This window comes from Amblyomma americanum, chromosome 2 (genome assembly GCF_052857255.1).
Source record: "Amblyomma americanum isolate KBUSLIRL-KWMA chromosome 2, ASM5285725v1, whole genome shotgun sequence".
NCBI classification, from domain to species: domain Eukaryota; kingdom Metazoa; phylum Arthropoda; class Arachnida; order Ixodida; family Ixodidae; genus Amblyomma; species Amblyomma americanum.
Window position 1 is genome coordinate 65013199 of NC_135498.1, and position 15982 is coordinate 65029180.

General features: G+C 49.6%; 1 protein-coding gene across 1 annotated transcript in view; it reads left to right on the forward strand.

The window, feature by feature from the left end:
* The window catches only part of LOC144118641 (uncharacterized), a 59162-nt gene that overhangs the window by 42625 nt on the left and 555 nt on the right, over window positions 1-15982 (forward strand). The gene's annotated exons all lie outside the window — the stretch shown is intronic.

Here is a 15982-nt window from a genome sequence, read left to right on the forward strand (position 1 = left end):
TCTTGATCGTCCCCAAATTGGCTTGCTTTTTCTCGTGTGTCTTCTTGGAAAAAGGGATCGCTTGAATGGACAGGAAAAAAAACGAGAAAAGAGATCCTTTTTTTCAGAAAGAAGCGTCTCGCTCGCCCTCCTCTCAGTGCGGGCGGCCGCGCCATTCCTCATTTTCCCCCTGACCCCGGCCTCTTTTTCTTTGACCAGCGACACTGTAACTCTTGCCGGGTGGGGGGGGGGGGGAGTAAAGAGGGAGGGAGGCTTGACTAGTTCAATACTTATGTATAGCTGCCTTCCGAGAACGCATTCATACGAAGTGCATACTCGCGCAGTTGAAGCACACCAGGGTTCTCGCAAAGGAAAGATGTCCCAGGGTATGGCGGCCTTCCGAGAACGCGCAGTGCACACTCACACAGTTCAAGCACATCGAGGTTTTCACAAAGGAAATATGTCCCAGGATATGGCAGCCTTCCGAGAACGCGCACTGCAGTAACACAGTACAAGAGGATCCCGGGCCCCACAAAAAGATGTCTCAGAAGATAGTGGCTTTCCGAAAACGCGTAGCGCAGTCTCGCTGTGTGAAACCCATTGGACCATTTTGTGTAGTCATAAAAATTTCCCGCTCTTTTGAATAGTGTTCAATTCATGTGTATAGCTCGCCTCCGAGGCCAAGACTGCTTCAGGCTTCGGTATTGATATTGATGAAAACTGCTGTCTGGTTCTCTTCAGAATAAAGATCCTCGTCAAGCGATGGGACTAGGGCGACGAGATTATCAAAGCAGTCCTGCATTGGAAAAACGCGTTCACTTCGGCTTTTGTGGAACCATGTTATGCGTAGCTCACCTACGCAACTCATTAGTTTACAGGACTGGAAAGACGCGTAGCTCGTTGGGCGCTTACCAGATTTTAAAATGAGAAAAGTTGTCGCTAGTTTCGACTTTGTGGGGACCTCACTAGTCATCCAGGAAGAATTGTAATATTCCAATTTATAGGTTTTTGATTGCTGCGCATCTACCTTCTTTGTGTGCCAGAGGCTTGCGCTTGTTTGATTCAGTGATGGCTGTGGTTAGCTCTTGACTTGTGAAGCACAGACCTAACGCAAGTGCTGCTTCCCTTGGGAGGCCTGACTGACAGTCTGCGCAGATAGTCGTCGGAATTGAACGCGCTGAGAGAAATGTTGAGTATTCTTATGAAAGAGCTGTAATTTTCGTTCATGCAGACAGAATATTAAGATAGGTTAAAGCTGTCAGATTGGCGTGCCCATACCTCAAATAATTAGACAGATTTTAGTTGCTCGTTGGCGGACATCAAGCGTGGAACAAATTCCATGCCATTTTGCCGACTATGTCTATCCACATAGCACCGAACGTGTCATTGTCCCCGCCTCCAGGCACGAATGTGTTCAAGGCATTTTTTCCGCGCCTGTGAAAAATCACAGCCTTTAAAATGCCTCTGGCATTTGATGGCAAACGGTCATTTTTAGCTTAAATTCATGCACCTGCTTTAGAGAAAAGAGTATTTGTCCACACTTAACTCCACGTTCCAGGATTTATCAGTAACGCCTCTCCTCGCAGCGTCCCTTCAGGCATCCCAATTTCTAGGCTTTATAAGACCTTTCTATGGTGGAATATGCAGAAGAGAATCTGATACAAATATTGGGCAATGATGACTTCCACGTGTTTCCCAATCGGTGCACCAGACGACAAGAGGAAATTTGCAGTGCAATCAAACGCACCGACGGCAGAAGAAAGACAAACACAAGCGCTGACAAGCTTTCTTCTGATGTCCATGCGCTTTTTGCGCTGCATATTTCCTCTTCTGTGATGAATGAACAGGCCCAAATCACCACTCGTCATCAGCTCGCCCCAGACGAGGCTGTGAGGAAATGAACTTGTGTAATATGTCAAGGTGATAGAGCTTGTAGTCGTTGGGCCTCAGAGATAGCTTGCGCTGCCATCATTTTGAGGTTCAGTTGATGATAGCTGTAAAATCTTGGCGCCTCGCACAGATGTGTGTGAGACGCTACAAACTCATTATGAGCACTGAAGTGTCCACAAATAATATGCTGTGGAGGCTTTCTTGCTATCAAGTTTTCAAGCTTAGAAGTGGGGAATGGCATGGCTGGCTCGAGATATACTGCAATGAGAGTTCACTCTTGCCTGCCAATTACGGTTACGGTTCTCACGTATTCGCTGGCACTGTGAGGCGGAAGAATGTCCACAAAGGCCGCAGTATCCTTGCGAAAACATAATAGTAATTTCCTGACGTCAACGGGTCGTTGTGAATGAAATCGTTCCTCAACGCGCGATTCTGAGAAGACGATGAAAGCGAAGCGGTAAGCTCGCATCAGCTGCTGGAAATGTGAAAATTTCTACCCCAACCACGAGCTTTCCACTGGAATAAGGTGCATGTGCGAAAGATGCTGAGGTTGGTAAGCTGAAGTGATTCTGTTTTTGCGGTAGCCATATCTTTGTGTTGTATTAAGCCCCCACGGAATGAAGACGAAGGCTGAGCCGACGTTACAACCGCCATATCTATGATGTCATTTTTGACTCTGCATAGACTTCCTTCTTTAAAGGGCCACAGAAAGGGGTGCTTGAGCTTGGCTCTAAAATTCTTGCACTACGTAGAGTACAGGCCACCGAGCGTCCATGCCGTGTTCGCGACCTCATAAGGGGGCGGGAAATTTACGATACATTTTTAAAAATTCCCGCTTTCGCACCTCGCGGCGACGCGCGGTGCCGGGCTTTCGCACGAAAACCTGGCAGACGACGTCACGTCTTGTAAATGACGTCACTATACGGGGGTTATCATTGGTTCACAGCGCCAAGCTCTTTCAGACGTCACGTGCTACAGCAGACGCGGCTACTCCGCGCGCGCCGCAGCCGGCGGAGGTAGGGGAGCGGCCGAGTCAGTGCGGCTAGTATATGCTCCCGCAGGGAGCAGAGTTGCGCGAAGGTCCGCCATCCTGTTCCAAGCTGTGCGGGAAAGCTCCATCTCGTGAGGCAGGAGCCTCAGGAGAAGGCTGTTTAGAGGCACCCCTCCTCATCCCTGTGGGGGCTTCACAGTAGCCCCTTAGTCGGATAACAAAGCAGACTGCGCTCAAGATAGGCGTAGCTGTACCCCTACGGGTCATATGTTGGGCATGAGCCGACACGGTTTGGAACAAAATACTTCAGCGTGATCACGTGATCGCCGCTCCGCGAATAGTGTTACGAGCGGCGCGGGGAAAACAGTCGCGCAACTCTGCTCCCTGCGGGAGCATAAGCAGGAACAGTAAGTGGGGCCGGCGGAGGAGCGCCGACGTTTTGGCGTGCGAGAGCAGAGGGAAAGGCGCGAAGACGCGGAAGGTAAAATTTTGTCTGCATTTAACTCAGCTTCCACAAAACGCATTGAAATAATTCTTGCTGGGGGATAATTATGAACCGTCGTCTTTTAACATCCCAGACATATCGCACCTTTATTGAGACCCCCCTTCTGGGTCCCTTTAAGGTAGGCCTGAGGTGACACCAGTGACACCAGCAACTCTTTTCTGCTTGTAATATATAATCCGGGGGACTGCCTGGTTTATCTCCTCTGCATTTCCGGTCAAACGCTCTTAGGTGGCTCTTAGTCACATGTTCTTCCCGCTGTCTCTTGTTCTGAGTGCCTTGATCTGTGGCTGCGACTACAGTGGCACTGTTGTCATTGCTGCCATGAGGGCAGCATAGAGTACAGCTGGCGGTGATGTTCCGCGTAGAAGTGGACACGGCACAGAGCACTTACGTGGTCGCTTGGCGTGGATCTCTCCAGATCGTTGCGCTTCGAGTAAAAAACCTAGGAAAGGGGTAAAAGCTCTGAAAGTGAAAAAACATACAAAATACCGGCCTGGTCGAAGAGGGACGTTCAGCTAATCATCGTCTTCGTCGTCCTGCTGGGCAATGAGAGTGTTAAGCATACAGACAGAGTAGCGTGCTTTTTTAGTATGCGCCGGGCTGATTAGTGTAGTACGGCGTGATCCACAGCCAAAGGCCGTAGAGCAAGCCCTATCATCGCTGACAGGAATTGACGGCGGGGTTCACTTCTACTCGGACGCTAAGATGGGATTGAAATTAGATTTGCTTATGTTCTGTTCTAGCTAGGACGAAGCTCTTTCCGAATCAAATGAGTATTGACTGTTTTTCTCGAACAATTCCATTTCAAAAGCGATAAATGCACTGTTGCAAATATTTCTCAGAATTTAATACCATAAAAGTTGTTCGCCATTACATTCTGAGCTGCACAATCCATTCTGAAGAAATATTTTTGATGCGCTAAAAGACGAGCTCGAATTTCCTGTGCACACATTATAGCACAAAGCGGTAACACTGTAGCAAAAAATTTACCAGGCCTATCTGCAGCTCTTTTAAAAATTAACTACATGTGAGCTCATATATATTTCACATGTTCGGAAAGACCAATGGTCAGATGCTATCTTACGCACTCGGAAAAAATTGTGTTATATTATTTCTGTTTTCTTCTGACATTCGTTTCGTCATCTGAGAAGCTAACCGCCTTTCAGTTCTATCAGCCACCAAGTACACCCTACGCATGCATTACTCACGCTTTTACGTTGGCGCGAAGCGCGCCTTAAGGTCTAAAACTACCGCGTTGTAGAGGTTGCTGGCTCGTGCAAGTGCTCTCTTGCCGAGCTACCAGAAGGCCTCCTCGGTACCCCTTCTTTGCCACCAGCGCTCACAGCTAGGCGACAGGACCGGCTAGTTATTTCAAGATTCTGCTAAGAAGTGCAAACTGCTCGAGTAACAGAGACAAGATAGAAGGGAAAACTTTGATGGGCTTGAGAAGCTATGCGCACTATGTAAAAAGGGGCCTTATAGCAGGGGCGCAATATACTAAGAGCAAAAACAATTGAACCCGCAAAGTAGCGAAATAGCAAGATATTGACGACAATATTCAAAAATATATGTACTACATTACTACTACCACTAGTTTGCTACATGAACTAGAAAAGGTACAAAGCGATAGAGCGAAAAACACAGAATTACAGACATTATAGTACCAGCTACAAACCAAAGTATAACATCCGCGAATTCCACGAAACGTTAATACCTACTGGCAAATTCGGGGTACAAATCAGATCCCATCAAGTGTAAAAGGCGCTCAAAACATCATGCCAGAGAAAAAAATGTTAAGCACCGTGAGAACAAACGTCGGTGAGAACATCATACATAGGCTTTCCAACGATCGGCAAAGTTAAGGCGGCTTTTATCGTGTTTAAAAAGTTATGAGAAAAAACAACGCAGAACACACACCACATAGTACAGCCTAGAATGGAAATTGCATTCCATTTGACGTCATTGAAAGAAAATGGAAGTTATATAGAAGTATTAAGGACTCTATGCAGAACAAAAATTTTCGTATATATTTTCATAACTTATGGCCTCTATTCTACCATAACTCAACTAGAGCGGCTCATAGGAAACGTTTCATTAGGGAAGAAGAGATTTTAATTTGCGATTAAAAGCATCCAAGTGCGTTCGCAGTCCACTGCGTGACTGCTAATTAACATACTGGACGAAAACAAATCTTGTGTGCACACGAAATAGTGCGAACGCTGCACAGCGCGCCTTCATATCCATCTTTTTCAAACATGGCATTAGGTAGGCGTGAGAAAACAATTCTAACTTACCGCTAGCTACCCCTAGGTCATAGTACGGGTAGCGCTTACTGTCCTTCATCGGTAATACTATTTAATCAAGGAATGCAACCTCAAAAGACTAACTGTTGTTTACTGTGTAAAGAAGACGACGAGCATATGAGCAAGCCGCATGGTCATCGCCTGGTGCATGCTCCTGGCTCCATTGTAAAGAAGACGACGAGCATATGCGCGAGCTCCATGGTCATCGCCTGACACACGCTCTCGGCTGGACTAGCTGACCCGCTGTTGGCCCTGCTCCCGTTAGGAAGCTTCTCAGAATAAACCCCACCTTACATGTGGTGCAGGTGCCGGGTAACGTCCTCTCGCCCTGGAACTCCGCAACCGAACGCTACCCCCTACCGCGATGCCTAACCACCAAGCCGTCCAAGTGAGCCCGGCCGCCGTCATCTGTGCTGGTTCTCTCCGCCAGCGAGACCCCGCTATCTTCAGTGTCACGGACGACCATGATGTTGAGGATTGGCTCGCATCGTATGAGCGGGTGAGCGCATACAAGTTGGACGCGGAAACCAAACTGAACAATGTGATTTTCTATCTTACGGGCGTTGCGAATGTGTGGTATCGGAACCACGAGGCGGACATTACATCATGGTCTGTTTTCAAATCTAACTTCTCAGAGGTATTCGGCCGCCCGGCAGTCAGAAAACTCCGTGCCGAACAGCTCTTGCGTGCGCGGTCACAGCAGGTTGGCGAGAACTTCACGAGTTACATCGAGAATGTCGTCGATCGGTGCAAGAGGGTGAACGCTCAGATGCCCGAAGCCGACAAGATCAGGCATATTCTCAAAGGCATTGATGACGACGCCTTTCAGATGTTGTTGGCGCGAGACCTTCGCACCGTCGTGGAAGTCGTCACCCTGTGTCAGAGCTTCGACGAACTACGCAAGCAGAGGGCTCTGACACGCGAACACACCACGAACGTCGACTCGCTTGCTGGCCGGAACGATGCAAGAGACCAGTCATCGCTCCTACCGCACATCAAGAGCTTCATCCGAGAAGAATTTGCTCGCCAGCTCTGGCTTATTTCGCGCCATCAAGAGCCATCACCACACATAACTCCGAATTTGCGGCACATCATTCAAGAACAGGTCGCTGAAGCTCTCCCGCAAGCCCCTCAGCCCACACCTCTTGCGGCCCCGCTGACATATGCGGACGTTGTTGCGCGACCTCGTCCACCTACCTATGGTTCGCCTCCTGGTCCCGTTCGACAGCCCGCTGTTTTATTTCGCCGCCTGCTCATCTGCGAACCTCCTGGGGCCCACCTGATAATAATCGACCGCCTGCTCAACTGGGAAACTCCTGGCGCACGCCTGACAACCGCCCGATCTGCTACTTCTGCGGCTTGCCAGGTCATGTGACGCGGCTTTGCCGTCGACGCATGAACATCTCGCGAACACCTCCTGAAGTTTCCGATTACTGGTCCCAGCGTCAGTACTCACCTCCTGCTGAGCCGCCCCTAAGCCGTTCTCTGTCTCCTGAGCGCACCTCCTTCTCTGGACGCCGTTCGCCTTCTCCACGTCGGCGCTCCATCTCTTCTATGCGACGGCGTCCCTCGACCACTCAAGAGGAAAACTAGGTGCCGCAGTTCCTGAGGCGAGAACTGCTTAGTCGTCGAAATTTGAAAGGCCTCGTCTGTCTGCCGCCAATTTAATTGAAGTTTTTGTAGAGGGCTTATCTGTGATGGCGCTTGTGGACACCGGTGCTGCGGTTTCTGTCATGGATGCAGCGCTTTGCCGATCTTTGAAGAAAGTGAAGACGCCCCTTTCTGGCCTGTCGTTATGAGCTGCAAGTGTGCACCTCATCCAGCCGTTAGCAGCGTGTGCTGCTCGAGTAGTCATAGCAGACTTTCTATATTTGGTTGAGTTCATCGTTCTGCCGTCATGTTCGCATTCTATCATCTTGGGCTGGGACTTGCTATCGCTTCATGACGCGGTCGACTGTGCTCGGGCTCAAGTAGCGCTCTCCACGTTGCCCAATCCCGTGCCAGCGACTGAAATTTGCGGTGCCCCTGTTCCTGATAAAGCTGTTGCCGACAGTACCGATATTCCTGCGTGCTCTTCCGTGAGTGTGCCTCTCTCCTGTGCTTGTGTTCGCGATGCCAGTGCCCTCTTCACGCCGTCTCCTACTCTTCTGCGTCGCCACTGCCTGCCGCTGCCTTATGCCCTGCTCACTTTCTCCGCCGGACTCACCGCACTATGGGTCTTCAACCCGTTTTCAAGCCCCTTCACTTTGCGCCGTGGAGAATGCCTCGGCACCGTGCAGCTCTTTTATTCTGTTTTCAACCATCCCGACGCTGCCGCAGAATCACCGTCGGTCGCCATGGACGCCCTCAGCTCACCTACTCCTGCGCCCGCCCCATTGTTGACCGACCTATTCTTTCACACTATCGACGCCACTCTACCTCCAACTCAGCGAACCCAGCTTCTTGCGCTACTTGAGGAGTTTCGCTCGTCCTTCGATTGCCACCAAAGCGGTTTGGGGCGCACGTCGACTGTCGAGCATCACATTGAAACCGGCGCCCATGCCCCTCTGCGACAGTGCCCATATCGTGTTTCCGCTGCTGAACGAAGAGTTATTGAAGAACAGGTAGACACCATGCTTCAGACCGGCGTTATTCAGCCTTCCACCAGCCCCTGGGCCCCCCCGTTGTCCTCGTCAAAAATAAGGATGGCTCCGTTCGGTTTTGCGTCGATTACCGCCGCATTAATAAGATAACACGCAAAGACGTCTACCCTCTGCCCCGTATTGATGTCGCCCTGGACTGTCTACAAGGCGCGGAGCTCTTTTCTTCTCTTGATTTGCGCTCTGGTTATTGGCAGGTCCCAATGGCAGCTGCAGATCGTGTCAAAACCGCGTTCGTGACCCCTGATGGCCTCTACGAGTTTACCGTCATGCCTTTCGGCCTGTGTAACGCTCCTGCTACTTTCGAGCGAATGATAGATACCGTTTTGCGTGGAAGACGTGCCTGTGCTACCTGGACGATATCGCTATCTTTTCACCTAACTTCCAAACGCGTCTATCTCGCCTGCGCGACGTCTTGACATGCCTCAAAAACGCAGGCCTGCAGCTAAACTTTAAAAAAATGCACCATTGCAGCCCGTGAACTGACAATTTTAGGTCACGTTGTGTCGAAAGACTGTGTACGCCCTGACCCAGCGAAACTTCGTGCCGTGACTGAAGTTCCTAAACCTTCCACCACTAAGGAACTTCGCAGATTCCTAGGGCTCTGCTCTTATTTTAGGCGTTTCATTCGCAGCTTTGCCTCAATTGCTGCATTTTGACTGAGCTCCTCGGCGCCAATGTCGATTTTTCGGCTTGGTCACCCGCCTGCGTCGACGCCTACAGAACCTTACGTCGTCTCCTCACGGCACCTCCCATCTTGCGTCATTTCCACCCGGCGGCCCCGACTGGAGTTCACACGGATGCCAGTGGTATTGGTCTCGGTGCAGTGCTCGCTCAGCGCAAATATGGATACGACGAATATGTCGTTGCCTATGCCAGCCGCACACTTACAAAGGCTGAGTCTCACTACTCTGTGACTGAAAAAGAGTGCCTCGCCATTGTGTGGGCCTTAGGCAAGTTTCGCCCTTATGTGTGCGGCCGTCCTTTCGACGTCGTTATGGATCATCACGCCCTTTGTTGGCTTTCCTCTTTGAAAGATCCTTCCGGCCGCCTGGCGCGATGGGCGCTGCGTCTTCAAGAATACAACATTCGAGTCGTGTACCGGTCGGGCCGCAAACATCAGGTCGCCGACGCCTTGTCTCGCTCCCCGCTCCCCGCTGAACTTGCCAGCCTCTGCGAAATCGGAACCCCTGAACAATCTCCCACCGTCAGTGACATTCCTTCTGAACAGCGCAAGGATCCATGAATTCGTGCTCCTCTGGACTTTCTCTCCGACCCATAAGCGGTTAAACCATCCCGCGCGCTGCGCCGTCAAGCTTCCCATTTTGAAATCCGAGATAACCTGCTTTATCGCCGTAATTATCATTCTAATGGACGAAAATGGCTCCTCGGCATTCCTCGCCACCTACGGTTCTATATCTGCTCATGTTTTCACACTGACTTGCAATGCGGTCACGCAGGCCTTTTCAAGACTTACACGCGCCTTCGCCTCCGCTACTACTGGCGTGGCATGTACAATTTTGTTTTGAAATACGTACGCTCGTGCCTCGACTGCCAACGCCGCAAGACACCCACTACCCGTACTGCTGGCGAGTTGCAGCCGCTATCTTGTCCACCTAATCCTTTCGACCGCGTTGGCATTGATTTATATGGGCCCCTCCCCTATACTGCTTCTGGCAAACGATGGATCATTGTTGCCGTCGATCACCTCACGCGGTATGCTGAAATCGCCGTGCTCTCCGCTGCCACGGCACAGGATGTGGCATCCTTTCTTCTGCGTCGGTTCATCCTTCGACACGGTGCCCCTCGAGAACTCCTCAGCGACGGAGGCCGTGTCTTCCTATCTGATGTCATCAAATCTCTGCTCCGTGAGTGCAACGTCATCCATCGGACTTCCACCGCTTACCACCCTCAGACCAACGGCCTCACTGAACGCTTTAATCGCACTATGGGGGACATGCTGGCTATGTATGTCGGTTCGAACCACACGACCTGGGACCTTATTCTCCGGTATATTATGTTCGCGTACAATACACGGAGTCTACGACAGGATTTTCTCCTTTCTTCCTCCTTTATGGCCGCCGTCCCTCCGTTCCCATTGATACTGTTCTCCCCTACCACCCTGACGCATCTGAGTGCACCACCGTTTCCGAAGCCGCCAGGCACGCCGAAGACTGCCGCCAGATCGCCCGGTCGCTCACGACAGCTACCCAGTCCCTTCAAAAAACGCGCCACGATGAAGATCAACGTCCCCAACATTTCTCGCCCGGCTCTCTTGTCTGGATATGGATATCTTCCAGTACTCCGGGCCTCTCCCGGAAATTGCTGGCTAAATATCAAGGGACCTATCGTGTCCTGGAATAAACATCTCCAGTCAACTATATTGTTGAGCCCCTCACGCCGTCACCCGACCTCAGACGCCGCGGCCGTGAGACTGTACATGTTCAGCGCCTCAAGAGATACTACGACCCCGCTGTCTTGCCCGCCCCTTAAGTCGCCAGGATGGCTCCTCTTCTGTCCGGGGGCCATTGTAAAGAAAACGAGCATATGCGCAAGCCGCATGGTCATCGCCTGGTGCATGCTCATGGCTCCATTGTAAAGAAGACGACGAGCATATGCGCGAGCTGCATGATCATCGCCTGACACGCTCTCGGCTGGACTAGCTGACCCGCTGTTGGCCCTGCTCCCGTTAGGAAGCTTCTCAGAATAAACCCCACCTTACAACAGCATTGCTTCAGAAGGATTATTTTGAAATTTATAATGTTTATCGCAGATTCATCGCCAGCCATTGCAGCTAAGGATCTAGAAGGTTATTCAGCACATTCTATATTGTCACGTAGTAGTCACGGCAGTCCGACACAGAGGAAGAGAGCAAAAAGGGTTTGCGAACGAAACACTTTATTAGGCTGACTTGCGCCCACAAAGAGCTTAATGAGTCATCGGCGGCGTAGCAACAAGCGTGCTCGGCCGTCGTCGAACAGTATAACAGCCGCTCCCGGCCGTGCTAAATTTAAAGCAGAAGCGAACTTTCGAGATGCGGCCTGGAAAGTTTCTAAAAAATTCTAAAACAACGTACAATCGGTTCCGCCTGGGTGGGGATCAATCGAGATAAATCTGATCGCGTGTTCCATAGCAAACTAAGCGAAAAAGCGGTATTATGGCAGCTTTGAAGAATGAAAAAAACACTTCGAATAATTGGCGGCACTATTATGTTCTGTGAAATAAATGTTCTCACTCTGAAAAATTAGCATTGTCACCCTTATTATGAAACTAAAATTTCCTTGACTGCTTGTGCGTGTTTCCTGCCTGTGGTAGAGGGATACGCTTTAAGAAGCTGTTATTGTAACTTACACAAGAAGTTACTGATATTTTATTCACCGAACTGTGTTAGATCGCTGACTCCGATAAGATATGCAGACGTTAATGCCAATGCGGACTGGTTGGTAAGTATGCGTATTCCATCCCCCCATTCAATATTAGTCACGTTAAAATCCCAACCAAATATAGCTTCAGTGATCTTCATGGCAATAAATAATGACACGTAGCAGTACTCGGCTTTCTTCGGACTAGGTGGGTGGTAAAAGGATACTACCGTGAAGATGTCAATGCTGCGCTTTGAAATGGCGTACCCCACAGATTCACCGCAACATAGAGGCGTTAGTAGCTATCGGCTTAGAACGGCAGCATGCGCTTGAAAGTACAAAAAAACCGCACTCGAGTGTCTCTGACGCGACGGTGTCGATCATAGCCAGCAAGAAAAACGAGAGCGTCAACAACAGGACTATGCAACCGTGATTCGGTTTCGTTTGGTTTGGTTTATGGGGGTTTAATGTCCCAAAGTGACTCAGGCTATGAGAGACGCCGTAGTGAAATTTCGACAACCTGGGGTTTTTTAACGTGCACTGACATCGCACAGCACACATGCCTCTAGAATTTCGCCTCCATCGAAATTCGACCTCCACGGCCAGGATCAAGCCCGCATCTTTCGGGCCAGCAGCCGAGCGCCACAACCACTCAGCCACCGCGGCGGCGCAACCGAGATTCGATTGCAAAAATGACGTTCAGCTTTACTGAGCAAGTGAAAGTGGCATAACCATCAACGTAATTTCTAGGCTCTGACCAATAAAATCTAGAAACATGAGCTCCTCGACAGCTCGACTAGGCTGGGGGATATTTGAAGATATGTGCCGGAGCCAGCCATCAGCGACTAGCTACCGTTTACTTTAGATACATTTTACCGAAGAGCGTCATATAGGAAACCTTGATCGTTAGTATATAGCTTGTTCAAATGCAGCTTCAAGACTGCATATCGTGAGCCCACATGCGCAAGACGCTTAGACTACGCTTGGCATACAGACGGACTGATATCTGCAGGGATTGCAATTGACATTGCTTTGGGGTTCGCACCTTACGACAAAAAGTACTTCTTGTATTTGAAAGCGGAAAATTTTGGTATTATCTGCGGCCTCTTATTTTCATCGTACTGCAGAATTGGTGCACAGGCTCAATGCCAGAAGTTGATACTGATCGTCTTAGTTTGGACTGAAAGAAGCGTAAGGAACTCGTTCTGCTGAAAATCCGGCGTCGGCCATCGACTTGCGTCAGCCAGAAAAATATCAGAAATTTCAAAAGAAACTAGCCGCTATGTGCGTTTGAACCCAGGCTCTGTGAGTGCCAGGCAGGAAAGCAACTCGCAGGCCACGAAGGATGTAGCTGGTTCAAAAGTGTTAGAACGGCCCGTAGGGAATTTCTTGTGGTGTGTATGACTTCGTGACAAGTGTTTCGTGATGTGTTGATATTAAAACCGTTAAAAATAAAATATTAAAACCATATTTAAATATGCTAATTACGAGTCAGAAGCAGCAAAGAATGAAACGGCGGTATTATGGTGCTTCATTGTACAAAAATAAATGGTGTAAGTGTATAAGTCTGTAGTAGAATAGCATGTCGAGCAGTGTAACCTGGATAGCGACTGGTGATTGCTAATCAATAATTGTGATTGATAATCGGAAATGTGATCGGTAAAATTTGTAATCAATGTCTGTGATCGCTATTGTGGTTGTGGATTGAATATTGCTGAGAAATTAAAAATAAAAGGAATAAAAATAGAAAAAAAAGCAGGGGAAGGAGCGATTGCATCTACTCTTAAGACGAAGCTAACGCTTCCTCCTAGTGTTCCCTCATACTGCTTCCAGCCCTCAGCTGCACTCTCTTGCACATCAAAAAGAATTACATGTCTCTCCTTTGCCGATGCCTAGTTTCATCACTTCGGCCTTTTAAAGAAGCGAGGTCACGGGTCAGTGCAGTAAGTTGTAATTTAGTAGTACTATCGTGATTGACATTAGCGATACGTGTGTACTCTCACTTAGTTCATCGTCGAGGGTCCTAGTCATGTCCCATTACTACTCTTTCACGCACTGCAAGCACTCGAGGAATATAGTTCATGTTATCCTCACTTTTTATAGTCGTATACACATTATCTACGCAGGCTCTCAACATCTCCTGATCCTGCCAACACCAAATGATTTAATGCCCTGAGGGTACAATGGGGGCATTCGGGTTTGGTGTTGCCCCAGAAGTGACTAATCGGCCCCTTATAAGGGGGCAAGCCAAAACTGTGCTCACCACTTAGAACCCGGATCGATTCTAAGTAAGTAATGGGGGGGATAACCAAAATTATAATTTAACGTTCGCCGTCAGGGGATACCCTCATCTGTCCAAAGTAGGACCGAAGTAGGATTACATGGGCTGCCTACATTTGTCCCAAATGGGACCGATCGGGGCGTTTGTGGGCAGCTCACTAGCGGCCGACATGAGCCCCTAATGCACAACCCACATCGGTCCCATCGGAGTACACAAGGGCTGTTGACATTGTACCAAGAGGAGGCCCCCGTTCGTGGCCCATTTTGGGCTATATGGGAGTAACTTCTGACCCCTAGCGCCAAGCTCTTAGCGAAAACCGGAAGTATCAGTAATATTTTATGCAGTGGCCAAAGTAAGATTTGCTTCTATAAAACTAAAGGTTTCAGGCATGTCTCCGTAACCTAAATTCGCTACAGTGCACCTCCTTTGTAAATCTTCCACCTTGAAGAGAATTTAACGAGCCTCGCACTACATTACAGTGGGCAGAAAAGAAAAGAAGTTTAGACGGTTAAGTTTATTCTAGAGAGAGAGAGAAACAACTTTATTGTAACACCAGTCAATGAACGCCAGGAGAGAAGTCCATCTCCCCTGTCGGCCCTAGCCGTCGGCCGGGATCCCTTGGGATACAGCAGCAGCAAGGGCTTGACCGATGATGTCTTGCTGGACGTTGGGGTCTGGGCTGCGGAGCAAAGCCTCCCAGGATTCTATAGTGCGTGAGCTACCATATTTAGCCGGGCACGTCCACACCATGTGGACCAAATTTGCTGGCTGATCGCAAAATTTGCACTTTGACCTGAATACTGTAGGATGCCACTTGCTGTAGAGTACTTGGTTGGGAAAAACCCCCGTCGGTAATTTCCTCCAAAGAACCTCCTCTTTTTTATTGAGCGTTTTGTCCTCTCCCGGATAAATCTGACGATTTAGACTTTAGTATTGTGTGATTTCCTGGTATGCGCGCATATCCTCTGTGCTGTTTGTACTTCCAGAGATTTGGGAGGTCCCAGGGGTCGACCGGTAAGTGAGACCTCGGGCGACCGAATGAGCCTCCTCGTTCCCTTTAAGTCCTTGGTGAGCTGGTGCCCAAACGAGCAGAACCAGTTCTCTGGGTCCTCCTTCTCTGCTTAATATACGGATGGCAGTCTCCGTCACCCTCCCCGATCCGTAATTTCTCACAGCGTTTTTTGAGTCGCTAATGACCACCTTGACCCCTCCCTGGCTGGCGGCTAAGGCTATCGCCACTTCCTCAGCTTCTACTGTCTTGACACCACTGACTGTGCAGCACGCCACCGGGGTTCCGTCTTCCTTAACTGCCACAGCCGCGTGTGCGGCTTTGCTCTCATATATTGCAGCGTCCGTATACAGGACGTCCTGTCGACCTGTATACCTAGCATGTAATGCTTCTGACCTGTCTTTGCGCCTGCCTTCGTGAAAGGCGGGGTGCATGTTTCTGGGCAGCGGAGGGATTTTAATCTTGTCCCTGATTTGTCGTGGTATGTCTCGTGAGCGGGCATGTTCATGCTTGGGCTCGCAGCCCAATCTCTCTAAAATTTTCCTCCCCGTTTCAGAACCGAGTAGCCTTTGATGCTGAGCGGTAAGGGCAGCCTCAATGAGCTCCGCGAGAGTGTTGGAGACCCCTAGCTTCATAAGTCTCTCGGTGGATGTGTTCGGGGGTAGGCCGAGTGCGACCATGACACTTTTCCTGATAATGATTTCGAGCTTGTTCCGTTCCGCTCTGTTGAGTTTCAGGTAGGGTGCCACGTACACTATCCTACTGATTACGAAGGCTTGCACGAGTCTCAAGAGATTCGCCTCCTTCATCCCAACGTGCCTGTTCGCTATTCTTCTGATAAGACGACACGTCTGATTTGCACTAGCTTCTAACCTAGCAAGCGTTTCATGATTCTTCCGATTCGCCTGAATCCTTAGCCCGAGGACACCGATACTGTCAACCGCGGGGATCTCTCCGCCATTGACATACAGGTGGATGTCTGCCTCGTGCTTTTGGTGAAGCCGCCGTTTTCCAGGGGGCATC